Source organism: Camelus dromedarius, chromosome 7 (genome assembly GCF_036321535.1).
Source record: "Camelus dromedarius isolate mCamDro1 chromosome 7, mCamDro1.pat, whole genome shotgun sequence".
NCBI classification, from domain to species: domain Eukaryota; kingdom Metazoa; phylum Chordata; class Mammalia; order Artiodactyla; family Camelidae; genus Camelus; species Camelus dromedarius.
This window is the reverse complement of record NC_087442.1, coordinates 13,577,283-13,602,685: the sequence shown is the minus strand read 5'-3', so window position 1 is coordinate 13,602,685 and position 25,403 is coordinate 13,577,283. Positions and strand designations below refer to the sequence as shown.

The 25,403-nt window shown below is 41.3% G+C and overlaps 1 protein-coding gene across 5 annotated transcripts in view; it reads right to left on the bottom strand.

Moving 5' to 3' along the window:
- Positions 1 to 25,403, bottom strand: part of ATP6V0A4 (ATPase H+ transporting V0 subunit a4) — a 70,101-nt gene that overhangs the window by 44,033 nt on the left and 665 nt on the right. Inside the window, exons 1-3 of one of the 5 annotated variants that reach the window (XM_031455449.2) lie at positions 23,749 to 23,827; positions 17,497 to 17,635; positions 16,239 to 16,316 (exon numbers count right to left, since the gene is read on the bottom strand). The exons of 2 other annotated variants lie outside the window; for them this stretch is intronic. The gene's annotated coding sequence lies outside the window, so the exon portion shown is untranslated. Of the gene's footprint in view, positions 1 to 39; positions 160 to 16,238; positions 16,317 to 17,496; positions 17,636 to 23,748; positions 23,828 to 25,403 lie in introns of those variants that run through there. 2 more of the 5 variants (XM_010983173.3, XM_010983170.3) reach the window with 2 other exon arrangements.

The window sequence follows — 25,403 nt, the reverse complement described above, 5'->3', positions numbered from 1 at the left end:
CCAAAAAAAGAGCACCACGGAAAGACCCTTCCTTCCTACCCCAGCCTTGTCGGAGCAGGTCCTGGCCGGAGGTCTCGGGGGTGCCTCGGGGCTGCGGTTCTCCGGCGGCTGCCTTCGCCCGACCTCCAGCGGGGAGCCCGGGCCGCAGCAGCAGGGCCGCGGCGGTCGCGGCTCGCGAGTGGCGGGCCGGATGGGACCAGCCCGGCCGGGGATTCCGCCGGCAGCCTCCCCGCGGCGACGGGCCCCTCCCGGCGGCCGCTCCTCGCCGGGCGCCCGCGGGGCCCAGAGGTGGCTCTGTTGTGTCAACACCGGCCTGTCCTGTCCGGGGTGAGGACAAACCTGCCCCGCCGGCCGGCCCTGCTCAAACCCCGTCCCTCCCCCGCACCCCCCACCCCCACCCCGTGCCCTCGGCCTCGACCTTGGGGCCCCACCAGGAAGCAGGGACTTTCTTCCCTAAGGAAAGTGACTTACCCCCGGGGAAGCCGAGGGTTTGGAAAGCAGGGCCCTAGAGACCGCCTTCTGAGATGCCTACTAAGCACGCTAGAACACTCCTTCCTTTCATCGTAAAAATGAAGTGACAGTGAGAAATAGCTTTGGAACCAAAAAAAAAAAAAAAAAAAAAAAAAATCACATTCACAGCCCGATCAACAGTTAATTTCCCCCAAACAAATTAAATTCAAAGGAGAATAGACAGACATCCTTACACAGAGCCTAGGGCTAAAATACAGCTTCCCTGAGGCCCAGGTAAGTGGGGACCAGTGGGGGGATTTGCCCTTTTCTTACTAAGGACTGCTGTCTTTCCCATCTATGGGGCGGGGAGGGGGGGGCAGAGCAGCCAATTAGGTGTGTTTCTCTTGGCCCAGGGGTTACTCTGCAGGGGCTGCTCCCCAGGTGGGGTGGGCCAAGCCCCCACGGCACCGCCTGGATGTCTGTAAAATGGACCTTAAAATAAGGAGCGAGTGCTTTTTGGCTTTTTACACTTCGTAGTGGAAAAAATTAAAGCATCTGAGCAAGTACGGAGACTAGTTTGAGGAAGCCCCGTGTGCATACCACTCAGCATCAACAGTTGTTGAATTTTGTAACATCTAATCCCCACCCACTTCTCCTACCCACCCTAGACTATAGTATTTTTTTTCAGCCCAGACTTTTAAAGTAAATTCCATACATCGTATTATTTCTTTCAAAATATTTAAATATCAAAGTATTCAAAAGATAAGGATTCTTCCATGAATTTGTTATGCCCACACACACACATTATACTATGGGTCACACCTAAAATTCAGCAATAATTCCTTAATATCAAATATCCCATCAGTGTTCAGATTTCTCAGGTTGTCTGAGATTTGCCTTTTTCCGTAAACCCCCCAGGTGATTCCTAGTGATTAAATCAGAACCATTGCTTTTGAGAACACAGGGTGAAAAATCTAACTTTAGCTGGGGACGGAGCAGGGAAGGGTAGGGTGTAGGGAGGATGGAAACAATCAGCAAAGAAGAAGCAGCAATTTTGAATCTGGGGCCGTGGAGACCGGGGCCTGTGAGGACCCCATAGGAAAGGTACTGCTTGGGTTTCTTAAGCAGCAGAGCTTGGCCACACCCAGCCATCCCAACAGGGCAGATCCACTCAAGACTCACCTGGGCAAAGCTACAAAGACTGAACTCAGGATTCCCAAAGCAGAGCAGGAAGATTAGAAGAGAAAACTTGAAAAGGCATCACCAGTGTTGACTCTGCTTCTCCCACCCTAAAAGCTCTGGAGACAAGAGGTGCCTGGCCCAATTAGTGCCCCCCTCTTTTTGCTCCTCCGCCTGCCCACCTCCATTCCGCTTTTCACCCCCACTGGGATATGCTGTGTCTTCCAGTCAGCTACTGTTCCGGGTAGAACAGTAGCTCTCAAGGGTCCTGGTGCTCACAAATCACTGAGAAGCAGATAGAGGAAAAGTCCATCTTGATGGTTAAGAGCAAAGATCCAATCTGCCTGAATCAGGAACCCATCTCTGCCTTTTACCATGTGTGACCTTGGGAAAGCTATTTAAACCCAGGACCTTAGTGTCCCCATCTGTAAAATACAGTAGGATCTTAGATATTTATTTAGCATGTGGAAGTATAAGAAGGAGAGGTTATGTTAAGGTCTGATTTTTCTCCTAAAGCCTCAAATCAAAGGTGCTTAAGATCAGCATTCTCACAGGACACTGGCAGGACTATACATTACTGCAATCTATCTGAAAAGCAATTTGCATGTCCCTGGACCCAATGATCCCACTTTAGGAAGTTCTCTTTAAAACATCTTTTAAGGAAGTTGTGATATATTCATACAATGGAATACTATTCAGCCATAAAAACTGACAACATAACGTCATTTGCAGCAACATGGATGTCCCTGGAGAATGTCATTCTAAGTGAAGTAAGCCAGAAAGAGAAAGAAAAATACCATATGAGATCGCTCATATGTGGAATCCAACAAAAAAGAAAGAAAGAAAGAAAGAAAGAAAGAAAGAAAGAAAGAAAGAAAGAAAGAAAGAAAGAAAGAAAGGGGACATAAATACAAAACAGAAACAGACTCCTAGACATAGAATACAAATTTGTGGTTGCCAAGGGAGGTGGGTGGGAAGGGATAGACTAGGAGTTCAAAATTTGTAGATACTGACAGACATATGCAGAATAGATAAACAAGATTATGCTGTATAGCTCAGGGAAATATATACAAGATCTTGTGGTAGCTCACAGCAGAAAAAAAAATGTGACAATGAATATATATATGTTCATGAATAACTGAAAAGTTGTGCTCTACACTGGAATTTGACACAACATTGTAAAATGACTATAACTCAATAAAACAATGTTAAAAATAAATAAATAAATAAAACATCTTTTAAGGATATAAACCAAAATTTAACTACAATCACATTTACTGTAGCATTATTTGTAATAAGTGTGTAATTGTAAAAGATCTCAATTCTTTCATCTGTTCAGTAAATATTTATTGAGAGGCTACTACGTGCCTCCGTCTGGGTGCTGAGGACAGGGCAGTAGATAAGAGACAAGGGCCTTCCCTTCATGAAGCGTATGCCCAGACGAAGGAGATAAATAGTAACAAATTCCAGTAAACAATTAATAAGTTAGCAAGGTATTGCAGATTACGAAAAGCTCAATCGTAGAAAGATAGGCTTTAGAAAAGTGGAGTGACTATTTTAGATAAGTGGTCAAGGAAGGCCCCTCTCATTTGGGAGGAGGTGACATTTGAGCTGAGACGTGGAAGATGGAAATGAGCCAGTTTTGCTAAAAGAAGCTGCTAGAAGGGTATTCTAGGTAGCAGGAACTGTGGGGTGCAAGAGTAGGGGTGTGACCTCATCACAAGAGCTCGTGTATCTGTGGAGTACTTCCCATGTGCTGGTCACTGTCCTCATGACTGCAGAACACATTTAAGTACTTTACACATTTTAACCCATGTAATCTTCTTAACTCTAGGAGGCTGGCTGTCTTCTTATCCTCATGTTACACATGAGGAAATAGAGGCACAAAGAAGCTAAGTAGTTTGCCCAAGGTCATACAGTCACTCATGACAGGTCATCTGACACCAGAGTCCTTGTTTATCGCCACTGTGTGATATTGACTCATGGTCAGAAAAGGTTCAACATGTTCCGAAACAGAAGGAGGCCAGTGTGGCTGGAATATGTGAGGGGTGGGGGGTGGGAGTCTTATGAGGACTGTCAAGTGGAGGCAGGGGCCAAGCTCTGAGAGAGTTGATGGGCCAGTAAGAAATTTGGATTTTATTCTAATGATCTTGGGACGCCCTTGGGAAATTTGAAGCAGGGGAGTGACATTACCTGATCCATATTTTTAAAAAATTACTTGGACTTCTGTTCCTGGAAAGATGGAATAGAATGCTTTTTCTCCCCAGTAAGTAAAACTAAAAACACTCAGCATTATATATACAACAAATAATAGTAGACTCCAAAAGGTAGAGAGAAGACAGAACTTCTAGAGACCCTGAGATCTGAGGAACAGCACAGAGGTGGGTTCTCTGGATTTTCTTTTCCTCATATATTCTAGACATGTTGCTGCAGAAGCCAGCAAGATATGCAGACCAAAAAAGTTCCAAAGAGAGCCTTCTCTCTCTAACCAAAGGACCAGGAAGGAGGCAGCCTTCCCAGAAAGAAGACTTTCAGATAGTGATCACTCTCATCCAGCCAAACATCCCAGAAAAAGAACAGTGGCCCATGGCCACCAGTGCCTAGCCGCCTACCCTCACCCAGCAATGCCAAGCAGCCAACCTCCCAGTGTGGTGTCAGAGAAGGCCAAGGGGGAGCCTGAGCTCCCAGCCCACCTGGGGTAATAAGACCCTCCTGTTAGCCTGTGTTGGGGTGCTGTCAGAGGACACTCAATTAGGGATTAACAGATACACAGAACTCTATATAAAACATAAACAGCAAGGACTGACTGTGTGGCACAGGGAACTATACTCAATATCTTATAGCAACCTATAATGAAAAAGGCACTGAAAAAAATATATATATAACTAAATCACTTTGCTCTACACTTGGAACTAACACAATATTGTAAATCAACTACATGTCTATAAAAAAATACATTTTTTTTTAAAAAAAGAGACAATCAGAACTTTCACTTCTGCCCATTGGTAATGAGGCCACCCTTCCACTGGGTTGTGGATGTCACGTGAGGAACAGTAACCAGGCACTTCTGCTCCTCCCAGCCAGGGTGGTGCTGGGACCCAGGGTAGGCCATCCCAACATGTGCCTCAATGGCTTATTGATTATTTTGAATTAAAGTTACTTAAGAAACGGCCCACTCAAGGGGACACTGACTCTCCATCTGTCTTCCTGAAAGCAAGAAGTAAATCCCTCATGTGAAAGGTGCCCTCCCTGCGTCTGGAAGTGGAAGGACACCCTTATCACCAGAGACACAGAATTCAGGCCGAGAAGCCTATATAAACAAACCTTGTGACTTCTTTAACTTACTACCCCAAGCCCAAACTCTGTTTAGATTCTTCACTAATTGGGCACCCAAAACTGAAATTTTTTCACTCTGTCAATTCCTCATATATTTCTTGTCTCTTTGTCTAAAAAGTATAAAAGCTGCCCACTTTGGCCTCTTCTTATGTTCCATTTCTACAGGACCTCCATGCACATGGATTAAAGTCAAGTACTGACACCCTGCTTCATCCTGAGCAACACTTTTATCGATCGATGGCATTGCTGCATTTTTTTAAATTGAAGTATAGTCAGTTACAATGTGTCAGTTTCTGGTGTACAGCATAATGTCCCAGTCATGCATATACATACATACATTTGTTTTCATATTCTTTGTCATGAAAGGTTGTTACAAGATTACTGCATATTTCATTTGTTTGTTTGAACAAAAGATTTCTCCATTAAAGAGAAGTATGAAAACTAGAGAGGGGAAAAAAAAGAAATAAAAAACAAACTACTCTGAAAGCTGCATGAAGAAACAATTTGTAATGGACAAGAGAAGAAGCTGGTTTGTCAGGAAGATACCTGAAATGATTTCCTTGAGAGCTAGTGGTTCATCCTTATGCTGTAATTGGTAAAAAGAATGAAGCAGCCTTTATATACATCATATTACAGATTTTTAGCTGTTTAATCATTTTTGTGATATATATATATATAATTTTGTAAGAATAAATTGCAGAAATTTGGGATGAAGAGATTTTAAGAAGTTAGAAATAATATAAATGTTCCATAGGGAACTGATGAAATAAATTATGGCACAGCTATGTGATAGAATACAGTGCAGCTATTAAAACAGCACCAAAAGCATCCTACTAATAAGGAAATCTGTTCTTGGTACATGTGTTGATGAAAAAGTATTTTATGAAACTGTATACATAGTATTGATGGCAAGTTGAAATTATAATGGAGTGATCACAGTTCATGCATACAAAAATGGAGATGGGTGACCACTGAGGATCTGGTCTGACACCACTGAGAACTTGAACTTTCTTTGAACTGTACCAGATTCAAGGACACCACCAGCCGTGTTCAGAACAACACCCGCCAAAACCAGCAAACTTATGGTCTATGCAACCATTTTCCACCCCAACCAATCCTACTTAACAGGGACCCTTACTTCTTGCCAGCTGCAATTATAAATCTAGATAAACAAATCACGTAACTAACCATAACCTTGCCTTTTTTGCCTTTAAGTCTCCCCTATTTTGTAGTCCCACAGAACACAATTCAAGTGCTTCTTGAATTTGTGTCTCCTGAGCTATAGTCCTAACAAACCCCAAATAAACACTTTTTTTATTTCAGTCATGTCTCTCTTTCTAAAATTGTGAATATACTTGGAGTTTTCTTAGTGTCAACACTCTTTGAGAGTACAGTGATTTTTTTGTTTATTTGTTCGTTTATTTTTCCATCTTGAGATTTGGGTTCCAGGTTTTGGTGCATATTCAGAATAATGGGAAGTTCTTATAGAGAAAAGTCAAAGAAAGATGATCCCACTCTCAACCTTAGGAATCCCTGCTAGCTTTATGTTTAACATCTGTGGACCCTCATCTTGTAACGACTTATCTAAATGGGTTCATGTAACCTGGAATGACTTAAATTCTATTGGCCAAAATGGGGAACTTGCAAAGTTCCCAAATTAGTCTATTTTCATGCATGACTGCAAATGTTCCAGATCCAGACAAATAACAGGAAGCACATTTTAATTAGTGTCTAGAGGCCTCTAAATCTAACAATGAGAAAATTGCCTCCCTCCAAGCTCTATATGAAAAGTTGACTCACTGTCTCTAAACTTGAAAAATTCTGCATCTACTCCATCCTTTTACCCACCTCTTTCCAAACTCATATTTTTTCTATCTGACTGATCCGCCTCCCTTGTCCTCCACCGGACCCCCTTCCTCCTTTTCCTCCTTGACTCCCATGTCCTGGTAGCCCCTTTTAAAAATAAGCCCACTGGACAAGGGGGAAAATCTGCCCTATCACCTCAGCAATTCCTCAGGCCTTCCTACAAATAATCAGAAAATAAATCAGCTAGAAGACAGTATTCAAGAACTAAGAACTGTTTCTGTCTTGCAAATCTCAACAAAACCAGAAATACAACAACTAAAAACAAGTCAAGACCCACCTGTCTTCACCATCCCCGAGGCCTCGTCTATTCCTCTCAAAATGATTGTAGGTATTATAAAAGGTCAGGATATTAGAGCAAAACTGTCCTGTACTTAAAAAAATACTTACCCTAAGACTTATAATGATAGATACATTTTCTTTCTCCATCCCATAAAATTATAAATCTTATTTCTTTGAAATGTAAACACAGCCCTCATTGCCCGAGACTGCAGCCTTGCCTCAATCAATAAAACCTAAAACTTAAAAATAAAGAAAAGAAGAAGAAGAAGGAGAGAGGCTTTTTAAACACAAACTGCTAAAAGGAGTCTCTTGCCCAAAGAGCCTCCTTAAAATTGCTTGCCAAGGGCAAAGATGGATCTTTAAAGTCTTCTCCAGAAATAAGACTTCAGCCGTCTGAGTGAGTAATCTAATTTATTCCCACTGTTACTTACAAACTAGTGAATTTTGTGCTGTATCCAATTCATCACTAAGATTTTAAAATGAAAACTATGAGATCTCTGGTTCTGTCTGTCTCTATATTACCTCTGGATGATATCGCCAAAATTAGTTTGTAAAAAGAGCACTATTTAATTGGCTTAAACAAAAAAGCACATATGTGTGTGTGTGTGTGTGCGTGTGTGTGTGTGTATATATATATATATATATATATATATATCTCCTCAGAAATGTAACAGAAAGTAACCCAAATGCTTTTCAGGCTCATGTGATCTAGGAAAATATTCAGTATTAAAGCTAGCTTACATTTGTTGGTTTAATTAATATAGACATATCCTTAGAGTCATCAAAATTAAATATAATTCTTTCATTGTATCTAGATTTACTCCAAGTCAGTAATCTCATGTTATCTCTGTTGTGAAATTTGTCAGCAAGAAAAATAACTTGGTATGATGATATTTTCATAATTAGTGAAATAGATATAAATGAGATAAGAGTTTTTAGGTAAACTCTTTAAAAATAATTGTTTTATGGTAGGTCCACCTAAAAATAATTTCCCCAAATCTTTTGATAAATTAAAATCTTAGAGTTTTGCTAAATTAAATGAGAATTCATTAAATGTCAAGATCATTTCCAAATAAGATGAAATGCTGAAGCATAAAATCTAAGAAGAAAAGGTATAAGGAATGGGTATGTTTTTTGTTAAGGAAAATACAGAGATTTTGTCCTAAAGCTGTTTATTTCTAAATGAGAAATAAAATAAGGGACAAGTTAAAATGGACACAGAACGTTGTTAAAGGTTTACTGAAAGACAGAGGATATCTTTAAAAAGGAATGTTACGTGTGGTCAGAACTGGATAAGATTGAAGTAAGCTTAATTAAGTAAATGAGTTTTAATATAAAAAATAAGCTGGTCAGATTAGAATTTAGATTTCTCTCTGTTAAAAGGACAAAAAAAAATTTTTCCCTATTGGTCTGCTCTTGATACTGACAGATTGTAAAGAGTTTCTCTTTCCCTTTGAGACGTCTGTCTAGAAATAAAGGGGAAAAGAGATCTTGTATCTTTTCAAAGTGGTCACTTATGCTTTGTGTAGTCTTCATTCAGTCTTTAACTACTTGAGTAAAACTAGTCCTCTCAATATTAAAAGAGCTGGGTTTTGCTCAAAACTATATAGCCTTCTATATTTGAAATTTTCAATTGTTATTTTGGTTAAATAAATAATTAAACATTGTTTCACACTGACCTATTTAACTGAGTGTTTTAAAACCTTTTTGATCCCACTCCTGGGCATATATCCAGAGGAAACTCTAACCCAAAAAGACACATCCACCCAATGTTCACAGCAGCCAAGACATGGAAACAACCTAAATGTACATCAACAGATGACTAGATAAAGAAGACATGATATATTTATATAATGGAATACTACTTAGCCATAAAAAAGAAGAAAATATCACCATTTGCAGCAACATGGATGGACCTAGAGATTATCATACTAAGTGAAATAAGTCAGATAGAGAAAGACAAATATCTTATGATATCACTTATATGTGGAATCTAAAAAAAGGACACAAATGAACTTATTTATAAAATAGAGACAGACTCACAGACACAGAAAACAAACTTATAGTCACCAGAGGGGGGAGTGGGGGGAGGAATAAATTGGAAGTTTGGGATTTGCAGATACTAACTACTGTATATAAAATAGATGAACAGCAAGGTCTTACTGTATAGAACAGGGAACTATATTTAATACTTTATAAAGGCCTATAATGAAAAAGAATATGAAAAGGAATATATATATGTATAACTGAATCACTATGCTGTAGATCAGAAATCAACATAACATTGTAATCTAACTATACCTCAATTAAAAAAAATTTTTTTTTGATATTATTGATAGACTTCCCAAAGTTCAAATTCTAGGTAAAGTCTTTTGGCTTACAGCTCACTTTGAGATATTTCTCTCTCCTTATAAAAAGAGAGCTGTTAAACCAATTAGGCATATTTGATATATTAAATTACATGGGAAGCTTTACCAAATAAGAAGTAACATTAAGCCTTCTTTGTGTTGTGCCTGTATAGGTATTTTTGTAAGTGTTCCAAAAATTGTATGAAATTCCTGGCAATCTATTTCCTGACATAAAATATTATCTGTCATCAAAATTGAGGCTCACACTAAAGGGACCAAATTCGAGTATCAGTGAAAGGCCCTCGGTGACTTTCACGTAAAGACAGCAGCAACAGAATCTGCAAAGATTATGGTACATATGGATGAAGTCAATTCTACTTCTGCAAAAAAAAAAAAAAATTAACCCCTCATAGCCAGACTGTTGCCATCCTGATGTCCTTGTAATATGGCAACAGTCTGCTCCTGCATCAGAGAAATTAAGATTGGTAAACAAAAAAAAAAAACAGATTTCTTTTGTGTAACACAGGGAAATATATTCAATATCTTATAATAATCTTTAATGAAGAATATGAAAACAAATATATGTATGTATATGCATGACTAGGAAATTGTGCTGTACACCAGAAATTGACACATTGTAACTGACTATACTTCAAAAAAAAAAAAGTTGGGTAAACAATTCCTATAAATTAAACAAACAGTCAGGACTATGGGAAACCCAAGACAGCCGCTTTGTTCTTCCCAGTTCCCTGGCAAGCCCCTTTGTTTGTTTGGTGAGTTAATACCTTCACTTGCTGCAAGCTGATGCCTTCACAATGGGGGAAAAATACTATTAGAAAACGTGTTTTCCACTTGGGATACACATTCCACAATCTCCAGTGATCAAGGCACCCACTTCACTGGGCAAATCATACAAAGCCTAAAAAAAACCTTGCAAACGTTTTGGAACTATCACTGTCCCCATCACCCTCAATCATCAGGCAAGGCCAACAGAACTAATGGAAAAACTGGACTCAAGCAGAACAAGAATTCATTACATGGGACTGAATGAGCTGATAAATATGATTATAAATTTTGTGACTTTTTGTCTAACATGTTATTTTTTTCAATCTTTTTGTTTTTTCTTTTCTAAGGCTTACAGCAATTTGGTAAACTATACCTCTGTAAGGCATACCTCTACAGCATACCTCCGTAGAATCAAGACATTTTTTTTCTCCCTACCTGATCCCTCCAGAATTCAGAAACTCTCAAACTACAACTGCCCTTTTCCTGAAGTCCTGAAAACGGAAAGTAGACAACTGGATACAAATTTGAGAGAAATTGCCAGGACAACTCATATTTAAACAATCCTTGTGCCTGTTACTGTGTGAGCCACTCAGAAAGTTTACCTAAATATCCAATGACGTCATCAGAGACATATCAAACTGCAAAAGATGCTTCGACTCTGACTTCTAAACCTGGGGCTCAGAAACTGGTTTATAATTTGATCTAACCATTAACCTTTGTTTTTCTTTTGTTTCCATAGAAACGCCTTGTATTAAATACCTGATTACTTGTACCATAGGCCTGGCTTTGGGAGCCCGCTTGCCTCCTAAAATGAGATACTACTGTTCAAATGAACTGATTTGTTTTCAAAATTAACAGTTGGTTCAAACAAATGGAAGACTAATAATCCATTCTCTCTCTCCACAGTCACCAGCTCAGCTTTTAATATGTAAAACTTCCAGAGATGTTTCAGAGGAGGGAACTGTTGGGGCTCAGGGTAGGGTACCCCAAAAAGGTGCCTCAATGGTATACTGATTATTTTCAATTAAAGTCACTTTAAAAACAGCCAGTGCAAGAGGGACACTCTAACCCTCCTTTCTGTCTCCCTAAAAACAGAAAAGAAATCTCCCATGTGAAAGGTATACTCCGTGCCTCAGAAGTAGGAAGACACCTTTATCGTCAGAAATAGGGAATTCAGGCAGAGAGACTTACATAAACAAGCCTTGTGACTTCTTTAATTTACTACCTCAAGCCCAGATTCTGTTGAGATTCTTCACTAATTGGGCAGTCAAAACCGAATTTCTCACAAATGTACTGTTTCTTTGTAAGCACCCAACAGGAGGAACTTGCCGGCACCACTACCCTTGAGCTTTGGGGCCATTACCTGGTAAAATAAGGGTTCCTTGAACGCAAGCCCTCGGATACCCTGATGGTCGACCTGATGGATAACTAAGAGGGCTACTAAGTTTAGTGCTGGAGAAAGGAATGACTCACATCCAGGAGGGACGAGGCGGGGACAGCGCAAGACTGCATCACGCTCCTCAGGACGGCACACAATTTAGGGAATAGTTATTTGTGGAATTTTCAATTTAAATTTTTCAGACTGCAGTTGACTGAGGACAACTGCAACCACAGGCAGTGAAACCCGGCATAAGAGGGACTCCTGGATACAAGTCAGTAGATCACGCCTTAAGCAGACAAATCAAGAACAGCAATGTGAGCATCTTATCTGGAGATTCTGAAGGTAACCACAAGAAGAAAAAGTTACAACAGTCGAAAGTAGTTCTTGGGGAACTAATTGCAGAGGGAGTGGAGCAGGAGACTTCAGCATTTTTATTTTTTATAAACCCTTCATACTATTTGATTTTAAAATCCATGTCCATTTATTAATTTGAAGAAAATTAAACAATTAAAACCACATTTTTCAATGATGATAAAAGAAAATAATCTCACAAATGTTTGTTGCACAATGACGGTGTGCCAGGGAGGGCACTAGTGTTTGGGGTACAGCACGGACAAAACAGCTCCTGGTCCCGTGAAGTGTCACAGAGTCACACATAATAACCCTCATGGGGGGAGGGTGGTAGTGTTCCAGCTTAGCATGCATGAGGTCCTGGGTTCAATCCCCAGTACCTCCACTAAAAAATTAATTAATTAAATTTATTAGATAATAAATAAAATCTAAAAATGATAATAATAATCCTCATATCAGTGGCTAAGGCACAGATGATGCTTACTGTGGGCTAATTTAAGACAAAACCCTAAGATACAGGTAATGTTAGAATCCTTGTTGTTTGTTCAACTGTTTGTTTTACAGATTAGGAACCTGAGACAGGGAGAGGTGACCTATTCGAGGTTACTCAGCTAATAAGTGGTAAAGAGAGGACGTGAACTCCAGCTCCAGAGCTGAGCCACTCTAGTGTCAGTAATCAAAGTATCAAATAACCACGAGGACGAATGTGTGGTAACTGGGGTGGGTGCGCTGACTGAGGGCGCACCGCTCTCTGAGCTGCATAACCAGACCCAGCCCAGGCTCAGGGGAGGCTTCTGTGGGGAGAGGAGCCAGTGTACACAGGGCGGGGAGAGGGAGGGAGGGAGGGCTGGGAGATGGGGCTGGGGCAGTGGGCAGGATGAGGAAATTCAGGACCATGAGACCATATTAAAGCTGGTGTCTTTGTCCTAAGAGCAATAAGAAGGCCTTGATAGGTGTGAAGGCTGTGGGTGCACGCCAATGATACATCTTTGAAAACATATTTCTAATTATGGGGTGGGTTGGGGGGAAGGGGAAAGGGTCATCTCGGGCAGAGCAGTTAGGAGACAGGCACAGTGGTCCAGGCCAAAGAGGAAATGGTTTTTATTTTCAGTATCCCATGTGTCAAGATGGAAGGTACATACAAATCATTCTAACAGCATAACGAAGTAAAAAAAAAAAAGCAATTATTTGAGTGGCAAGCTGAATTAGCTGCCATTCTCACAGAATACCACTTTTTACTTGAAAGAACAGCTAACCAGCTAAGGTTATTCAGACTTTGGCATTCGGCAGGCATTTTCTCAGAAGTGATCCAAATCATGCTGTCACTTCAAAGGAAAACAACTGACCGATGATAAAATTACAATTTTAGAGAACTCTTACCTGCCACCATGAACTTGACAGCTTTCTAATACTAAAACCTTTCTAAAGAGGATATTTCTGTGGAGATATTTGTAAATATGATCTTCCTCTTAGTGTACTGTATAATGAAACATAACAACATTTGGAAGATCTGTGAACCAGTATTTCTCAAATGACCAACGTGTAATGTTATAAAATCGTGGACAGGCAAATGATTCATCAGAAGTGCATGATTAGCCAGTGGATTTTAATGAAAAGGTTTGGTTTCGAATTCCACATTGCAACTAAGCTTTTTTTTTTTTTTGGCCAGGGAGGGGTAGTTGGGTTTACTTATTTATTTATCTATTTAATGATGGTATGAGGAATTGAACCCAGGACCTCATGCATGCTAAGTATGCACTTCACCACTGAGCTATCCCCATCTCCTGCAACTAAGCTTTTAAATTTTACTACTTGTTAAGTTTTGGCGTAGTATCAAAGGAAAATATCCACAACTGTCTGAAAAAGCTAATAAAACATTTTCCCCCTTTTTAAACGACAAATTTCTTTTCTTCGTCTACTCAAACAAAAATAACCAACAGCAACAGATTGAATGCAAACATAAATGCAAAAGGCATCCAGCTGTCCTTCATTGTCAGACATTAAAGAGATTTGCAAAATAAAACAATGCCACTCTGTTGGGAAATACAGTTATTTTCATTAAAATGTATATTTTTATCAACCTATAACAGGTTTCATATTATTTTAGATGAGCTTATATATAAGATTTTTTAAATTTCTCAGTTTGAATTTCTATTGTGGTAAATATCAGTAGATAGAGTCCGCATAAGCCAGAATATTTTGGGGCTGTTAATTTTTAAGAGTATAAAGGGGCATGTGGACCAAAACATTGGAACTGGCCTGGGGAGGGGATAGAGGGGTGTATTAGGCTGCCAATACCACAAACTGGGTAGTTTAAACAACAGAATTTCTCATCTAATTGTTCCAGAGGCTAGAGCCTAAGATTAAGGTGTCAGCAGGGTTGATTCCTTCTAAGGGCTGTGAGAGACAGTCTGTTCCATGCCTCTCACCCAGCTTCTGGTGGTGTGCTGGCAATCTCTGGGGTTCTTTGCCTTGTAGAAGCATCACCTGATCTCTGCTTTCAACTTCACATGTGTGTGTCTATGTCCAAATCTCTCCTTCTTACAAGGACACCACACATATTGGAGTAAGGGCCCAGCCTACTGCAGTATGAGTGTGGCCTCATCTTAACTAATTACCTCTGCAAAGACCCTGTTTCCAAATAAGGTGACATTCTGAGGGACTGGGGTGCGGACTTCAACATGAGAATTTGGTGGGGGACACAATTCAGCCTGTCACAAAGGGGAAGCAATAAAGTCAGGTCTGAACATGGGAGAATTCAAGGTTTCAAGACGGGACAGAGGAGACAGACCAGAAACAGAGCGGGAGAAGGATCATCTGAAGGAGAGAATTCAAGAGAAGAAAATGTCTCAAGAACCATGGGTTGGTTGTGGAAGAGGAGGCCTGAGAAGCATATGGAGGTTCCTGGTGACCCCGATGGACCTACTTCAGTGGAATGAAAGGGGCAGAATTCAAAGTAAAGACTGTGATGTTAGGAAGTCAGTGGCTGGTGAGGAGACCACAGGGAGCAACAATTCTTTCAAACTATCAGGCTGTTGAAAGGAAGAAGGGCAGGGTAGCAGGTGATGAGAAAATGAAGTGTCACAGGATGGTTTCGTTTATTTTTCAAGGGAAGGGACAGTTGACAAGCCAAAAGAACTCTGTGAGCTCTGGTTACACAGCACATTTAAAAAAATGGCGACATCCACTTTTTCTCATCCATTCTGTACATTTGAGACACTCTCTTTGAACCATACAAAGATATCACTTATATTTCTCTGGAAGTTTCCTGACTGAGTGCTGTATTTTACAGGTAACTTTTCACAGCACTGAGGAGTCACAGACAGCTGGAAGAGGGAAAATGTGAACAACCGCAGTCCAAGTCAGTCTAAAACCAAAGTAAACCTCGGAAACTCTCTAGCAGTGCTGGGGCTCCCCACCGCGAAGGGAGAGGAGAAAGTGGGAGAGGAGCCAGGCTCGGCTCTGGCCCTAAAGGGTTTCCAGTCACTCGTTGAAAGAGACAGAGATTCAGTCCAACCCACTGGCTGGAGCGGAGGCATGGGGAGACTAAATGACTTACCAAAGCCGGACAGTATGCTCGCATTTCTGTAATTATTTGTGTCACTGACTTTTTCACTAAGCAAGTCATTCTCCTATTAATCATTAAATACTATGTATTTTAATAGACTTTCAAGACCCTCATTAACACTTACATTTGGCATTAGGTCTTGAGAGAAACCACCCTCTTAGAGCAGAATCAATTCCATATAGGATCCAAATGAACGCTGCTTTTGACACTGGATGTTCAATACCACTGTCCCCATTCTTTACACAAGTCTGGGGCCCGATGCCAGTTTGCGGCCACTCCACACTTGTCCATGCTGGTTTCTGGCAAAACACTTTCCTGCCCTGAAGACTTTCTATGAAACAGCTCTTGCAGAGCCGAAGAGGGAAGCACACCACTTAGACCTCTTCAAAGTAGGCATTCCTTTAAACAAACGGCCTCCTTTGTTCCCAAATCCTTGCACCCAGGATTAGGATGATACCACATGCTCAGCTGTACAAGATCAGTTTACAGGAGATCATCAGAATTTAAAGAATGGAAAGGGAAAACTGGAGAGCAAGCCAACATGCTTGCAAGAAATTTAAGCCATAAATTAAAAAAAAAAAAGGTAAGCTGCAAAAGTAACAACTTGATTTTCTAAAAGCAAGGCCTAATTTTTCTGAACTGAATTCCAGCCAAATTGCCTTCATTCAAAGAATTGATTTTACCAACCACTTACCTAGCCCTTCTCCACCAGAGGCCAGACACTGAGTCCACCATCCACGAGCCTTCACAATGGGCTCTAAAGGATAAAGCACTAGAGACAGAAAGAGAATGATCTGAGGTTGCCAAAAAGAAAGAATGATATTCAACTTCACACACAATCAGATGCAACTTGTGGACAGTAACATTCATGAGTTGACGAGTTTATGTTATCAGCACACTGAGGACAATATTATGTGTGCTAGAACCAGGACCATCCCCTGCCATGAACATCCCCACTCCTGGCCACAGACCTTCTCCTGTGATGGTTCTTAGTGCACAATGGTGCCATCCAATGTCACTTTGACCCTCACTGCTATTCTACATCTTTCTGTCCTCTAGATCATGGCCTGAGAAAGGGCCCCCCCCCCACCACCACCTGGTGGCTCTCAGGAACACCTACACTCTTCTCCACCCTCCACCCCAGCCCACTTCCCTGCTCAGCACACGGCCACCTCGTTCCTAGGGAGACCCTCCATCATGGAGCCTCTGGCTCCCTTTCCTCCAGCTCAACGCCGGGCTTGCTCTCTGTTTCCCTTCTCCCCAGAGCACAGCCACTTTACATCCCTTTGATTCCTGTCTTCAATGCAAGTCTCAGACTGACCGGAAGTGCGATTTAGGAAAAAGAAGTTTCATCCTGAAGAGGACAGAACACTCCTAAGTTTGTCGAGCATGGATTTTACCCATTGCATCTCCAAGTTTTTCACTGGGGAGCACCTCCCTGGTTATTTGTCTTTTCTGTGATAATATTTACCCTAAATTCTATTAGAGAGTTTCTTTCCAGTATGATTTCTATGTCTACTTTTTTAAAAAAATACTTTACTAGCTCATTTCTCTTCTTTCTCCATTTAATATACTATATTGAGCACAGAGTCATAGAACTGTGCCCCTGGAAGAACTTAGAGATCTAATCCAACCCCTTTACTTTAGAGAGAAAGAAACAGGCCCAGGGAGGTGAAGGGATTGGCCTATGGTCACACAGCTACTGACAGAACTGCACGCAGAACACAGGGCTCCTGACACAGGGTTTTTGCTTTATCCCTGCAGCTTTCCAGTTTGTTTCTCACAGGACTTAACAACCTTTGTGTAGGCAGAGGATGTAGCAGAACCCCTTCTGGGGATAATTTACCCCCTCTGGGGAGTCCTGAGGAGCCCAGACAAAGGTCTTCCCCCGTAGGATTGAAAGGAGCGTTTCTCTGGACTTTCCTCCCTCTGTCCCCCTCCCAGAGACCCACCTGCCATATCTCCTGGGTAACATCATCAGTAAGGTGATGTGACTTCCGCCAAGGTCACATCACCTTACACAAGAACACCAGAATCCAAGACTCCTGGCTCAGGGTTGGTTGTGTTGGCCCCTCAGGGGCCACGGGCAGCCTGGACAGAGAGATGAGAAAAAGTGAGTAAAGGAAAGTTCTAGAAGAGGCTGGAGGCCACAGAGGAGAGAAGTCAGATGCTGGGAAGAGAGAACCAACCATCTCTCACTCAGCTGCCTGGTCCTTTTTAGCTGCATGTGGACAGAACTGGAAAAGAAAACTCAGCTGAGTGTTGATCAAAACATGCAGCTTATTTCCCAAAAAACCTTAGCTTAAAATTACTTTCTGAGAACACACATCTCTGTTTATTAAACAAAAAAAGGAGCTTAACCACAAGCACTGTTGTGCCAACAGAAACGTTTTGCACAAATGGTAAGACTGGGAACTGAATTACCAATCATGGGGCTTGGAGCTGAACAGGACCTCCCCTCCAACCATTCATTAACTTCACCTTAAAATGCCCTTACCTGTTTGAGGCTAGTAACTCACTAACTTTCTCACAGTTGGAGCTATCCCACGGTGGAAATGACTGCCTTAAAAGTTAGTAAGAAACCTGTCACTTGAGGCATTTAACGAAGTCCAAGTAATGACCTTGAGAGGTCAAATGCAGCAATACCAAACTATTAACTACCATTTTCTTTGTAGGGGAGAATTCTTATAAGGTAAAAGACTGGCCTAGGTGGCCTCTAGGTGCCTTTCTAACATGGAGATTCTATGTTTTCTTTTTCCATATCTTATTTCTAGTCTTCTTTTTGTCCTGAACATTTGTGGGTGTGTCTTGTACATTCTGTTATATGTCTTGGGCACCCCAGGAACAGAGGCTGTCAATAAGCAGTTCTCTGCACCATATGCAACTTGAAACTTAATTAAGATTTTTTTAATGGAAAAGATTTACTGATATTGAATGTTTTTCCCAGGCAATCAGACAGATCCTGTAAACTCCAGCCTATCTGCTCTGTGATTGCATTGCTTTCCTGTGAACTACTCTTTTAAAAAATGTATTAACTTGATTTTATTTCCTAATTATAAAACACATTCATTGTAGAGAATCTGAAAGACATAAAAAAAAAAAAAGTATAAAGAAGAAAATAAAAATCACCTCAAAGTGTAATTCTAGATATGACCACTGCTAACATCTTGGGGAGGATGTTTTTCAAAACTTTTTCTTTGTATTATAATACTGGAAACATATTTAATATACAGTTTTATATCCTGCTTTTTCTGCTTTATGTTATATAGCAGGTGTTTTCCCAAATAATAACCATTATCCTAAAACATCATTTTAGAATTAAACATTATATCCCATTATAGGAGGCTTCTAAACTTTTATTTTCACAAATATTGTGATGTTGAGATGGAGAATCTTGGATGTACATTTCGTGTGTATGATTATTTCTTTGGGGAATAATTTCCCAAGAGCCATTAGAAGGAAAGGTGGCCAAAATAAGCTGAACCTAACAAAGTCTACAACTTAGCTACATACAAATCATCTCAGTTACTGAGACTGGATTGACAGGATGGCAGACTGTTGTGGTCCCAAGCACCTGACTGAAGCAACCAAAAAAAAAAAAGATTATGCCTCATCCTAGGTGATCCTAGGACTCAAGTTATTTCTACAAGCAATTGTCTATAATTACAATTTTTCACACAGTAGAATATAACCAGGTACGTGAGGAAACACAACAACATGAAGGAAAAGCAGCAGAAATAATTAATAGAAACAGACCAATGGGGGTGGGCAAATATTGAAGTTATCAGACACAGATTAAAAAAAATTTATCTTCACTCTGTTTGTGAAGATGAAAAACAAGACTGAATAACAGAAAGTTATTTTTTAAGATACAAAATGAAAATTCTAGAACTAACGCTAAAATAACTGAAATTAAGAACCCAATGAGTAGTTATAAAGTGAATCAGACACAGATGACAAGAGAGTTAATAAAAGGGCAGAAGAAAATATTCAGAATAAAGCGCATGAAAACAGAAGAATGGAGAATAAAGAAGAGGGTAAAGAATGAGAGGATTCAGTGGAAAAGCCTAACTTACATGTAACTGGAGTCCCAGAAGGAGAGAAAAGAATGGGACAGAAGCAGTATTTGATGGCTGAGAACTTTTCAAAACTGATGAAAGACATCAGACCCCACATTCAATTGCCTACAAACCCCAAGCGAGGCAAATAAAAAGAAACCCATACCTGAGCCCATCAGAATAAAACCGCTGAAACCCAAAGACAGAGCAAAACTCTTAGAAACAGTGAAATTAAAAAAGAGACAGATTACCTACAAGGAAGCACCAATCAGATGGACAGCTCTCAACAGAAACCAGGAAAGTTAAAAGAAATAGAAAAATATATTTAAAGCACTGAAAGAAAATATCTGTCAACCTAGAATTCTACACCCAGTAAAAATACTGTTGGAGAACATCTTCAAGAATGAAAACTTATCCATCCAGACAGACAAACACTCCAGTGAGGGAATCCTAAAAGGTGTTCTTCACGGAGAAGGAAAATGATGGCACATCAAAGACCAGACTTGCAGAAAGGAGTGAAGAACAATAGGTTGGCAAATATCTGGATAAATTTAAACATTCACTTTATTAAACAGTAATAGTGACCTGCTGAGTTAAAAAGTATGTGTATAGTTAAAAATATGTGACCATAATGGTATGAAAATCAGGAGTGAATTCCCAAAGTCTTTGCAGTATCTATGAAGACAATAAAAGTATCGATTAATATTAGACTTTGATGAGATCAGAATGCATGCTGTAATCTCTAAAAAAAAAAAAAAAATGGAATAATAATCAACTCAGTCCAAATGTAGTGAGGGGGTAAAAAAAGGAACATAAGACAGATGGGAAAACCAGAGAGCACTTGGTAAGATGGCAGATTCAAAACCTAAGCCAGTCAAACAAGTTTATACTGTATAGCACAAGGAACTATATTTATCTTGTAGTGACCCATAATGAAAAAGAATATGAAAACAAATATCTGCATGTATATACTGAACTATTATGTGGTACACCAGAAATTGACATAACATTGTACATTGATTATACTTCAATTAAAAAAAACCCTAAGCCAATCAGTAAATACAGTCCATGTGAATAGATCCAGTGGCCAAATTAAAGACAAAGATTGTCAGTGGGTTTTTCAAAATCCAACATCATGTTTTTTATAAGGTACACATCTAAAATATAATAAGGACTTACTGAAGTTGAAAGAAATGATGGAAAATGATGTACATGCAAAATTAAGCAAAAGAAAGGTGGGAGAGCTGTAGCAATAACAGACCAGGTAAATTTTATCACAGAACAACATTCCTAGAGATTAAGAGGAATGTCACAAAATTATTTCTTAAAGAAGGTTCAGTTCATCAGGAAGGTGTCATAATTCTGTATTTGTATGAAGCCTAATGACAACTTCAAATACTCAATACAAAAATAGACAGGACTACAAGGAAAAGAGGAATCCAACAATCTCTGTCTCAGTATTCAATGGATTTAAAAATATATTTTTAGAAGATATGAACCACACAATCAGCAGTCTTTACCTAACAGACTTATACAGAATACTGAACCCCACAACTGCATAGCATAGTCTTTTCAAGCACTGCCAAGCATTTATAAAAATTGGCCATGTGATGGTTCTTAATGAATATCAAAAAATAAAAATCATCGAAGTGTGTTTGCAGAGCTCAATGCAATGAAGTTAGACATCAGTACCAAAGAGGTAATTGGGAAACCTCCATATGCTTGAAAATTCAGACAGAAATACACTTCTGTGATAAGGAGATCCAAGCCCGGGGGAAGATGGTCTCAGCCAAGAGGAAGTGTTTTGTTAAACCCACCTCTGTCCTGGCCACAGGCCCACCATCCCCACTGCCCCCTAGCGCAACTGTGGGTTAAGAGCAAATCGAATGACTCACCCCTGGAACCGCTCAGAATTGGTTCCAAAGGGTGGGTTCCAGGCCTTGGTCACCTTGTTCCTTCTCTCAGCTCTATGACATGATCTCAGATCGGACTCTGTGTAGTTCTCCTCACTTCCTCCAAATCATGCACCCATAACTGAACGGCAGGTTAAGCTTCTCCACAAAGTGCTGCTTAGGGGGAGGTCTAGATGTTTCAGTCCTACGAGCAACTAGAGACTGACATTATTTTGTGAAAACAGATTCCGACAAAGCCCCACGCAGGGAGAGCCACAGACCCCATCTCTGCTGGGAAGATAGGGACCAGCGGGCACAGGAGCGGTCAGGGCCGCGACTCTCCTCCGAGTGGATGAATGAGAAATAAGTACCCCGAGTTCCAAGCCAGTGATCTCTTCCCAGAGGTGGGGAGGCAGGTAGAGAGGGAGATCAGAATTACAAGGGACGCTTCCTCAACAGAAAATGTCGTTCCCGTAGGCGGATGCGCTTCCAGGCCACGGAATGCTGGTTTTCAATCATTTTGCCCAGGAAACGCTTGGCTCCCTCTCTTTTTCAAATGAAATTATATCAGGGAAAACAGACAAAATGGGAGGCAGTGAGAGCCTTAGAACTCCACGGTCTTGGCCACACTGACCCCAGCACGGAGCCTGGTCAGAGACATTTTAGCCTGGACTGTTTTTAAAGTATGTGTAATCAAACACCTTCCTCAACCATTAAAAAAGAAAAAAGAAAGCTTGAGAAAGCTTCTGCAGAACGTCTAGCTTTGAGCAATACAACTTCCTGGTGCCCTTTGCAAAGCAAACCTGATGTAAAAATGCATGAAAAACTTACTAGGGGAGGTGAGGTAACCAGCTGCCTGGAGTTTTAGTTACAGACCTGTTAAAAAAGACAGCTAATGATGGTGACACTTGGAGAACAGTCACCATGTAGTCCTTCCATTGACAACTACTGAGTTCTCAGAGACCCATCAAAGAGGGGAGGGTATAGCCCAAGTGGCAGAAAGCATGCTTAGCATGCAAGAGGACCTGGGTTCAATCCCCAGTACTTCCTCTAAAACTAAATAAATAAGTAAACCTAATTACCTCCACCCCACCTCCCGAAAAAGGAAAGGAAAAAAACAAAAACAAAAACAAAATCTCAGAGACCAGTCAAGTCCATCCTATTTTAGGATACTAAAATCCTTTCATCTGGTGATAAGAGAATGCTTGTCTTTTAAATTGACTTGCAAACACTTAATCTAAGGCAGTCCCAAATCAAAGAACAATGTATAAAACAGAAAGAGGGTGGGGACAGATCATTACCCGTCCCCTCCGCATTCACTGCTTCCCAGAATTCTTTCCACTGTGTGATGTGATATGATGCTGTCGGCTTAGGTGGGTGCCTGCACTTCAAACCTGCATCACAGCAACCCTAGGCAGGGCTGTTTTCAGAATCTCTGTCCCAGGCTGTCATCATTTTGGAGGGACATGTTTTGCTCACATCAAACTTATCAAAATGCGCTCAACATCCTACATTAAGTTTTCTCTGTTTACATGTTTGAAATGAATTGTGTAACTTCACTTTGGAAAAAAAAAATTTTTTTGATTGCACAGGTTTTGTTGCTGTTCATATTTTGATCTGAGAACATTTTTTTTCAGGTCTCAAACGTCTGGGGGACCCTTGAAAATCCCATAGGCCCAACACACTGCTGTTATCTCCAGTGAGAATTGTATAAATCAGCCCATCTGTGAAGCTCACTGCAGGGTGTACAGTGAGGAAAATGTCAAGAACAGAGATCAAAAGATAGGAGAAAAAATAGGAGAAAGTGTTCATCTCATTAAGTAATGTTGCCCCCGTGGGGACCCACGGGGAAAATTCCTCTCTGGTTTTGGTATCGAGAGCAGTTGGGCTTCCCCTGCCGTTTTCGTCTCATGCCCCCATGAGTCACGTATGTGACCATGCTATGCTCTTCGCACTGGCTGCCAGGAAGCTGAGAAAACATGCGTGCCGTTTTGGGCTCTAAACCCACTCAGGGACCCATCTCCTATTTCCTGCCCTAACTTTCTCTTTGCCTCGTTTCTTCCCGTTTATTTTATTTCATCTAGCTGAACTAATTGTATGTAAACTTCGTTAAACCCTTTTTGGACCAAGGCAGAACATAAATAAATCAATACATAAATGGCATGATTTTTCCCTAAAACTGCCTTTCTCCCATACTTTCTACTTTTGATGAATCTTCTATTAAAATACTGGTTACCATTTGCTGAGTACTTACCATCATCCGGCACTGTGCAATGCATTTCCCATGGACTACTTAACTAAGTCATCATCAGACTCTTGAGCTAGGAGCTACTGTCCCATTACTCTTTGGATTAAGAACCAGAGGCTTGGGTGTATAAAGTAAACTGTCCAGGGCCCCTCAGCCAATAAGAGGCAGGCCTGGAAATCCACCCTCTCATGGCCATCCTCTCATCGCAGCTGGAAACCTGGCCTCCATCCTGGGGGCTTTCTCCTGGACTCCCTTCTGCTGATTTGGCCTCCTGAACACCCCTCGATTCTGTCTCCCTCTTCTCTACCCCTTCTTTTCTCTATCTTCAGTCCTACTTCTTATTTCAGGGCTCTCTTGATCTCCATCTGGGATTTCTGCAACAGCTTCTTAGATGATCTCTCTGAATCCAGGCCTGCCCTCTGTCATCCAGTTTTCTGAAATACAAAGGTGACCACATCTACAGGTGCCTTACAGGATGCCCCGGTTGGAAGGTAGAGTCCCGCTTCCTTATTAGACTTCAGGCCCATTTGTAATCTGTTCTTAGTCTAACCAGACACACTGTGACCCACTGCATGCTCCAAGGACAGTAATTACTCCCCAGATAAGGGACACACGTTCGTGTGTCAGAGGCTTTGCGCATGCTGTCCCCTTCTCCTGTGCCTGGTGAACTACACGGCTCTCAAGTCTCGGGTCATAATGCCACCTCCACTGTGAAATGTTCTCTGAGTCTTCTCACCCACAACCCTCCTCCCCACACTTATTTCATGGTGTTGTCATTACTTGTCGGTCCGTCTTCCTCACTGGACCCCGAGCTCCGTGAGGACGGGGACTGTCAGACCCCCACCCCCACATCAAGGACTAAGATGCAGCGGCTACGCAGTGATTACCGAGCATGCACCCAAGCGGGAGGCCTAAACCGGACTCTGGCACGCTGCTGGAGACTAGCCTTCCTGAAGCACTCCTGCCCCCAGCCCCCAAATCCAGGAGTATCCGGCCACCACTGATTTGTACCTTTGGGCAAATTAGAAAAAGTGCCTCTCCCAGGCTGATGTGTTACAACGAGACGTCCTTATTCGGGGCTTACACGTGGCCCACGTGTCCTTCCACGAGCCCGGAATGAGCTGCACTTCATCCCTCACTCTCTCACCCGGGGCCCGTCCTCGTTCAGGGACACAGCGCACATTCCCAGGCCACTGACGTGCACAGACCACTCTCCTGCCTGTGTTTGCTCGAAAGGCCCGTCAACTGCCGTCTGCACCTGCAAACTTCAATACCCAGCCGGAAGCTCACGTCAGCTGCGGCTCTCTCCCCTGTGGCTCTCAGGCAGACTTCACCCTCTGTCTTTTATGCCCCATCACAGGGGAAGATACCCATATTTGAGGCCTACCATAATCCCTCCCAGTTCTTTCTTCACTGCCTGTTCTCACCACTGCACTGAGTAGGAATCAGGAGGTAGGATCCGGTCTTGATCATCTCTGAGTCTCAAACGCCTGGGTTGGCGCCTTTCAGTACCTGGTCGGGTATTCAATGCATGTTTTAGACGGAAGGCAGAGCTTCATTCAAACTATTACTCAGTTCCAAATCTTCACAAAGCCTCCCTTCAGCCTCCTGATTGTCTCAATCCCTCTAGCCTGGCCCAGGGGAGGCTCAGCCTCACCGTC